At 35.4% G+C, this 8396-nt stretch overlaps 1 long non-coding RNA gene across 1 annotated transcript; it reads left to right on the plus strand.

Annotated features, from left to right (window-relative positions):
• Positions 1–834: 834 nt before the first annotated feature.
• LOC110940031 lies at positions 835–2106 on the plus strand. The gene is made up of 3 exons (XR_002592743.2): positions 835–987; positions 1524–1577; positions 1834–2106. It is a non-coding gene; the product is annotated as an uncharacterized LOC110940031 (long non-coding RNA).
• Positions 2107–8396: the final 6290 nt, after the last annotated feature.

The following is an 8396-nucleotide window of genomic DNA, read 5'->3' on the forward strand; positions in this document are numbered from 1 at the left end:
AAAGATCGACGTCGTACGGGCTCGATTAAAAGCAGCGCAAGACCGACAAAAGTCCTATGCGGATAAAAGAAGTCGCCCTATTGAGTTCCAAGTGGGGGACCGAGTATTCTTGAAGGTGTCCCCGTGGAAAGGCATAATTCGATTTCGTAAGCGAGGAAAGTTGGGTCCCCGATATATCGGACCATTCGAGATATTAGCTCGAGTTGGAAAGGTGGCCTACCGGTTAAGGTTACCTCCCTCCTTAGAGGGAATTCACAATACCTTCCATGTGTCACAATTGCGGAAATGTTTAACGGATGAAACGGCTCATGTACCTTTTGAAGACATCGAGATAGACGAGAAAATGAATTACATAGAAAGGCCGGTAGCCATAAGGGATTCCAAGGTAAAGACTCTTTGCAACAAAGAAATCAAGCAAGTATTGGTCCAATGGCAACACCGAAAAGGGTCGGATCTCACTTGGGAAGTGGAGGATGAGATGAGAAGATTCTACCCGTCTTTGTTTGGTACGTAATCGGGTTTCGGGGACGAAACCTTCTTTAAGGGGGGTGGACTTGTAATGCCCCAAATTAAAATCCGTACATTTAAGGTTACATAATATGTTACAAGTAAGTAATAGCACTATTAACCTTAGTATATGAATGCTAGAATGGAAATAATAAAAATATGACAAGATCATGTGTAGAATCAAGTATTATTATAAAGATGGTTAAAAATTATGAACTTTAGCTAATAGGAATAAGTCTTGGCCATTTAAAACAAATGTACATAGAAGAGGGGCTGAATGTGTAAGTCATGAAAGTTGAATTACAAAACATTAAAATACACACCACACACATTCTGTGTGTGTGTTTGGTGTCGCCTGGAGAACAAGGAAAAAGGGGAAAAACCCCTTACTATCATAAAATCCAGCAATCAAAGAGGAGAATGGAAGATAATCAAATGCATGTTCATCAATTCTAATCATCTTAACATTCTAGACATAAGGTATGTTGAAATTTGCATTTTGGTGAACATGAATGAAGTGGGTTTTAAGTAAATCCATGAGTTTGTATGAAATTAATGTGTATATGGGTTAGGAACATCTTATGAAGTATTAATTAAACACGAATTTGTTTGAATTGATATGTGAAAGTGATAACCCGTTTAATATAAGAATGTTATGAGGTGTAATGTGAAATTGGTATAGATTAGTATAATGATTTTCGTATGATGATGTTGTTTATGAGATATTATTAGGTGAAACTGATTTAAGATGAAGATTGTATGAAATTTTGAGTAAGATTGATGTTCTTGATATTATTGACATGAACTAGCTAAGTTGTGCATATAATGCTTGTACACTATGCTTAATTAATGGTATGCACACCAAGTGTTCGTTAAAATGCTTGAGTGAGATGATCACATGAGTTTACAAAGATAAATGGTTAGAATTGGGATTTTTGTTGTTTGTTAGCATGAGCATGTTAAAAACGGAATAAAAAGAATGACAAGAGTTTAAAGTATGTGATTTTGGATTGTAGGAATTAAGGAAGAAAGCTCAAGTCGTACCGGGTCACAAACGAACAACGACAAAGGTAAGTTCTTGCTTACATAACGTTATTAGCATGTATTGTCGTGGTGTACTATTGTTCAATGGTTGAAGTCGTGTACTTGTAACGAGTTATTGCAAGCCGATTATGTAAATTAGGTGTGGGCCGAATGAGTTAGAAGAGTAATGTGAAAAATGGAAGAAATTTCATGTTCGGAAGAAGGTTTACTTGAGGGTCATGTTTGTAATTAACGTTGTATGAATTTTAGTAACTAAATGTCTAACGGTTTGGTTGTATGTAGGTAAAGCGACTTGTTAAATGGCGTCACTTGGATCGAACACATTCATGATGCACGCTTCCGTGAAGAAACTAGTTGTAGTCAAAAATTTTGTTAAATGCTCTCCTTTTTGTTCCAAACGGGTCTTTTGTAAGTTGTATGATTCGAAAGTAGTAGATGTTGAATTTGTAGTTAAAAGACTATGTTAGTAGTTTATGTAAAGTTTGGGTTAAAAACTTTTGTAGTCGTTATGTTGTTCGTCACCAAGTTAAATGCAGAATTTTGGTTTGTAAATTATTCGACCCGTTTACTATTTTGTTAAATGAAAGTTCGTTTGTGTCTTTAAAAAGCTTGGATCTTACAGATTCCGCTTCAAGGACCTATTCCGCTTGAAAGGTTTTAAGCGAAATCAGTGGTTTCTCTCGAATCATCTGATTCCGCTCGAAAAGTTTTATTCCGCTTGAAATTCAAGCGATATCAGGTTATTTTGCTTAAACTTCTTATCCCGCTTGAAATTTTTAATCTCGCTTGAAGTTGTGTTTCAGGTGATTCCGCTTGAACAGGTTCCGCTTGAACAAGATATTTTGCTTGAAAAGTGCTGATTTTGAAAAACGTGATACCAAATCATGGAAGAAGAGTTTTACAACGCGTTTGCCACATCCCCGAGTGCTCCAGCAGCAATTGCTCTAAACACGAACTTAGAAAACGAAACCGGAACTTTACAAAACCCCCCGAAACTTATGGGAATTGAGGAATACCATGGATGGAAGAATCGATTTGAGAACTGGGTTCAGGCAAACCATTTAAGAGCTTGGGAAAGTATTGAAACCAAGTATGTTAGACCACAGTTTGCGTTGAATGTTGACAAAATCATATCAGAATTTTCAGAAAAAAAGAGAGATAGTTATAAAGGAGAGAAAATGATGATTAGTCTCCTACAACAAGCTGTCAAAGAAGACATCTTTATTTTGCTTCAGCATGATGGGAGTGCATTTTCGATCTGGGAAGCACTTAAAAAGAAATTCGAAGGAAGCACAGAAATGCTCAAGAGTAAAGCATCATTGTTGAAAAAGGAGTTTGAGTTGTTTACTAGTATGCCTGGTGAGACTACAAAGACTCTCATTAAGAGATACTGTCATCTGGTGCGTACCATGTCTCAGCTGAAAATCACTAAAACTCCAGCAGAATGGGTTGAAAAGCTAGCAGACGCTTTACCTCAGAAAGAATGGGGTACTTATCTCATGATCTTAAAGAATTCTGGAGAGTTTAGCAGATTGTTAATCGGACAGTTTATTGAAAAACTTGAGGCACAGGATCTTGAACAACAGAAAATTGCAAGAATGAATAGCTCAAGTCATCAACAAGACATCAAACTGTATTACAAAGGAAATGTTCAAACTGTTGAAGCTAGTCCAAAGATCCAAACTGCTTTTAGTGCAGGAAATTCATCCGGATCAGTCAGTCAAAGTTCAGTCAACACTAGTGGATTTTCAAATGTTAATCCTCCAAGTGTTCAAAGTGCAAATTTTAGTAATGGACATATGATTCAATGCAATGTGGCATTACATCTTCAAAATGGACAGAATTTTTCTGAAGAGGTTGTGAAAAATCATATGGCATTACTGGTCACTGCATTGGAATCCTATGAAGGATTGATTGCTGGGAGAATTGGTAATCCGATGCTCACAAAGGAAGATTACGACCAGATCGATGCAGAAGAATTGGAGCTTATGGATATAAAATGGGCTTTAGCTAGTGTTCTGAGAAGAGCTGAAAAGTTCAAAATGATTACAGGAAGAAATGACGTTTTGGATGCTCATCTTTCAGCTTTAGGTTTTGATAAATCTAAAGTTACTTGTTTTAAATGCAGGGAGAAATGTCATTTCAAAAGAGAGTGCAAAAATCAGGAGGCTAGTGGAGCAAAGAATCCTTTTGGAAAAGATGATTATTATCGAAAAGCCATATATCAACAAATCACTAATCAACCGCATCAACAAAAGGATTCACAAACTGCACATGGAAAAATGATCGAAGATGCAAATAAGAAGGCTTATTATGGCATTATTGATCAAGATGATGAGAAAATGGCTGAAGGTTTTAGCTGGGACAGGTACATTCCAGCTGATCCAAATGTTAAAGCTTTTATTGCTCAGATTGTTCAAAAGCCAGAGTTGATGAAGGAATGGATGGCTGTGTTACTTGATGAAGATGAAAAATCTGTTTCTTCAGAAGATAGTTCAACAGAAAGCAGTGATGATGATGAAGAAATTGAACATATAAATGTTGGAAAAACTCATTTATCTTCTGACAGTTTTGAATTTTATTTTGCAGATAAACTGAAGAAACTCAAAGAGAGAAAAGCTGAAAATGACAGGAAAGAAATCAAGATTGTTGAGAAGATAGTTGAAGTAGAAAAGGTGATTGAGAAGATTGTGGAGGTTGAAAAGATAGTTGAAGCCACAAAACCTTGTCTTACATGTTTAGAATCTTGCAAACAATGTGAAGAAAAAGACGAGAGGTTTAGTGAATCAGAAAAGCTGAAAGAAAAGTTGTTGTTTGATATCAAGAATTTGAAAGAGTCATATGATGTATTAAACAGAACGGTGAATAGTTTGCAGAAAACCAATTCTGAAAGAGAAGACGCTTTGAAAATGATGAATGCAACAATGATGTCGAAGCAGAAAGAAATAAATTTTTACATTGAAGAATGTGCAAAATGGAAGCAAGAGTTGGATGGTGAAAAAGTTGAAAATGAAAGAATCAGACGTTTACTGAGAAGTTATACAAGTTCTGATTACTTAATTGACAGAATTTATCCAACTGTTGCAGGTTTTGAAGCGTTTAAAGATGAAGAAAAGAAGCTAAAGAAGAAAAAGGATACTAGTAAGAAACAGAGTGTCTGTTATAACAAGTGTCCGCCTCCAATTTGGGAAGGGTATTCGCCAATAAAACCAAACGAGGAACAAGTAAAAAAGGCGGTCAATATAAAGTTAGAGTCCGAGTTAACCGATGTATTACCAGACAACATTGACATCACATTCACAGCGTCCGACACAGATCATGAGTCCGAATTAATTAAAAGAATGGTCGATCAGGTGTTGGATAAGGATGAGGAGTCAGAGTCAAAGTCCGAGTCCGAAAGTTTGTGTTTGTCAGTCGGGAGTTCAAGTTCGTCTGTCAGAAGTTCAAAATCGTCGGGAAAACGGGTTTATAGTAAAGAATTTTTGTTGTCAAAATCAAATTTGAATGACGAAACATTTGAAGTTGCATATACTTTGAATTATTCTGACAAATTATATTTTGATAAAGATTTTCCAATAAGAGGTGTTAAAACTAAATTGATCAAAAAGGTTTTCAAATTAACAGAAATCAATATTTCTGAAATAAAAGATTTACATTTTTTTTGAAAAACCTAAAAAATACACCTCAAGGGTTCAACAAAGGATAAACAAGAAAATGGGTTGCAATTATGGTTTAGACTTTCGAAAGAAATCGAATCATAATGGTAATTACAAAAAGAAAGGATTGGGTTTTATTCTACCTGAAAATTATAAAAATGAGAAAATCTCTAAAAATACAAAATTTGTTTCAGGTCCGTCTGCTAAGGAGGAAAAGAAGAGCTCATTCTGGAGACAATCAAATCAAGAATTTCTTGCCGAGAAGAAGAAAAATGAAGTTCGGAGAAAAGAAACCAGAACCTATTTTAGATGCAATGAAGTTGGTCACATTGCATGGAACTGTCCATTAGCAACAAAAACTAAACAGGGAGTTTCTGGAAAACTGAAAGAAGTGGTTGTTGATAAAATCGAACCACCAACTGAGAAATTTAAAGTGTTCAAAAATTCAATTTATGAAGTTGGTGAATGTTCAAAGAGGTTTTACAGGAGAAGTGTGAAACTCGACAACCAAAAATGGGTTGTTAAGAAATCTGAGGCAAAATCTGGCGATGAATCTGATTCCACAAAGTCAGAGGAGCCACATGTTGTTGAAAAGAGTGAAAACTCAGTTCCTCCAATGGATGATGATAACTTTCCACCATTGAGGACTGAGAATTTTAAACAAAAAATTGGGAAAGTTGATATTTCGAATCAATTTTATTCTGAAAAAAATGAATTTGACGTGGAGAAAACTTTTAATGGAAATGTGAAGAAAATTTTTGGGAAGATGATCGATAGAAAGGTTAAAGGGGTAAAAGATTACTATGCCACAAAGAAAGCAACATACACCCCAACAAAAGAGGAGTTGATATCACCCAAGGCTGGGCAGGCTTGGGTGGACATTTTCTTTCATTGAAAAAACCTGACTTGCCGGAGATCCCAAGTTTGTAATTGCGGATCAGGAATCGGCATCTTTCTTAAATTGATTTTGTGAGATGAATCTTAAAATTTTTAAAATTTTACAGGTTAAATGTGACTTGCCGGAGCTTCCAGGTTGGTAAGTGCGAAGCAGGAATCGGCATCTTTATGGTTAAATGAATTTGTGTAGATGTTTTATTCCTACATATGGTTAAATGGTGTGGATAAACTTACAAGTGGTAAGAGGTTGGATCTTATTAGTGATTCATCAAGGTCATTAAGTTGAACTTGATGTAATCTTCATGCATTTAATATTTCTGAAAAAGCAAGATGATGAACCCCGAACTTGCAAGTGGTCTTAACAAAACTTATTTTCCGGAAAAACCATTTTGATTGAAACAAACTTAAGTGTTTTTAAATCTAAATGGGAAAATAGTTTGTTGAAAGGGGAAGTTTTGATTGTTTATGCCAAGTGGATGGAGATTTGAAGTAATTCGATATCAGTTGTCATCTTTCTGTATAGTTTATTTTTCAAATTTCTTAAATGTGTTTGCGTTTTAGGGGGAGTAAAAATTTCAGAAAATCCAAAAACATTAGAAAATTTGAAAAATCAAAAACATGATAAAATCAAAAATGAGTTTTGTTGTAAAAAGAGGAAATGATAGTACATCAGTGGACTGTCACAGCATGCTAAAGAAATGGAAAGTTAAAAAATGTGATAAACTGTAACACTCTAGTTATTATTTTAAAGATTTTCGTATTTTTAACGAAAATAAACATGTAGTTAACGTTAAGTATCCTTAGAAAATACGAGTTAATTATAACTTTCACAATTTCCAAGTACACCGCCTAATGTGACAAAATTCGTCGTTTAAAAATATCGATTTACAATGTGCGGAAGTGTGAATCTTTATAGTGTTCGGTTCTTCGATGATGCTTGATCGTCTTCCGGCATCCAGAATGTACCTACATTTCATAAACATGAAATGCTTTAGTCATACGGGACTTAAAACGCGTCTAAACGAGTTCGAGAAACAATTGATAACAGAAACAAAGTTTTCAACCTGACCTCCACCGTAAATTACGGTGGCACCGTAATTTACGGTGGCCACTGGTAGTACAGGCCCCCACCGTAAACCAGGAGGGATCCACCGTAGCATTTTTCAACTCCACCGTAAATTACGGTGGACACCGTAATTTACGGTGGCCCCTGCATCAGCAGGTCTGCAGCTTAGTTCAGCTATGCCAGTTTTTACGGAAACGGCCATAACTTCTTCGTTATTGATCCGTTTTACCCGATTCCTTTTCCTACACGTCCGTAATTTAATCCTCCATCTTATGAGGTTAAAATCCGACATTCGACTTAACAAATTTTAAGACTTCTAAGTCTTCGGCTTATTTCTCCTTTTTGCCAATTTTGACCCGTTTGTAATTTCACCATCAAACATGTTTATTTGGCCCTTATATCACATATACTTCTTCGACTTAATGTTGCCTATCATATTAGATTTTAATCGCCGGTTTAATTACTCAAATTAAACCCATTTTTACTCGGATGTTTATTTTGACCCGTTAAGGGTATTTAAGCATTTCAAGCCTAAAAACGCTTTCGATTTCTTCTAGTATTCCATCACCACATTTCTTACCCTATAATACCCCACCTCGACTGCATTTAAGGTGAGTTTATTATGGTGATCTTATATAACCCAAATTTTACCTCTAAAATCAATATTTTACGGCAAAACTCAATAGTGCCGTTTGACTAAAAACAATACCCCCTTCAACTTCTATACTTATTCTAAGTATTTATCTTATCGCAAAACTCGTTTCCAAATAACCTTTAAAGGTTGTTTGTTCAATTTAGCCTACAGGGCCATTTTGATCGATTTTGGTCCTTCTTTTACAATGAAGGGCCATCACCAATTATTCGACCAAATTAGTATTTTTACATACATCATAAATAAGCGTACCTGACTCGGGTCAACAAATAGACCCGATCTTAATACCTTGCTTTATATTCGCTAATTAAGAACGGTGCGAATATCCATTGGATATCTATTCCTGTAAGCATATGACTCGACAAAAGAATCATTAGTCTATATAGTCAAAAGGTGTTATCTACACCTTTTGACCCGTTTGGCCGAATTGACCATTTATCTTTGATTTTCTTGTTCCGTTCGATTACACGACGGAACATCATATTTCAATTGTTTAGACACCTCATTCATAATTTATATGATAAGAAAACATTCCACAATTTAAGACTAGTGTAAGTTATACTTACCTTGCATC

The sequence above is a fragment of the Helianthus annuus genome, chromosome 1, assembly GCF_002127325.2.
Source record: "Helianthus annuus cultivar XRQ/B chromosome 1, HanXRQr2.0-SUNRISE, whole genome shotgun sequence".
In the NCBI taxonomy this organism is placed as follows: Eukaryota; Viridiplantae; Streptophyta; class Magnoliopsida; order Asterales; family Asteraceae; genus Helianthus; species Helianthus annuus.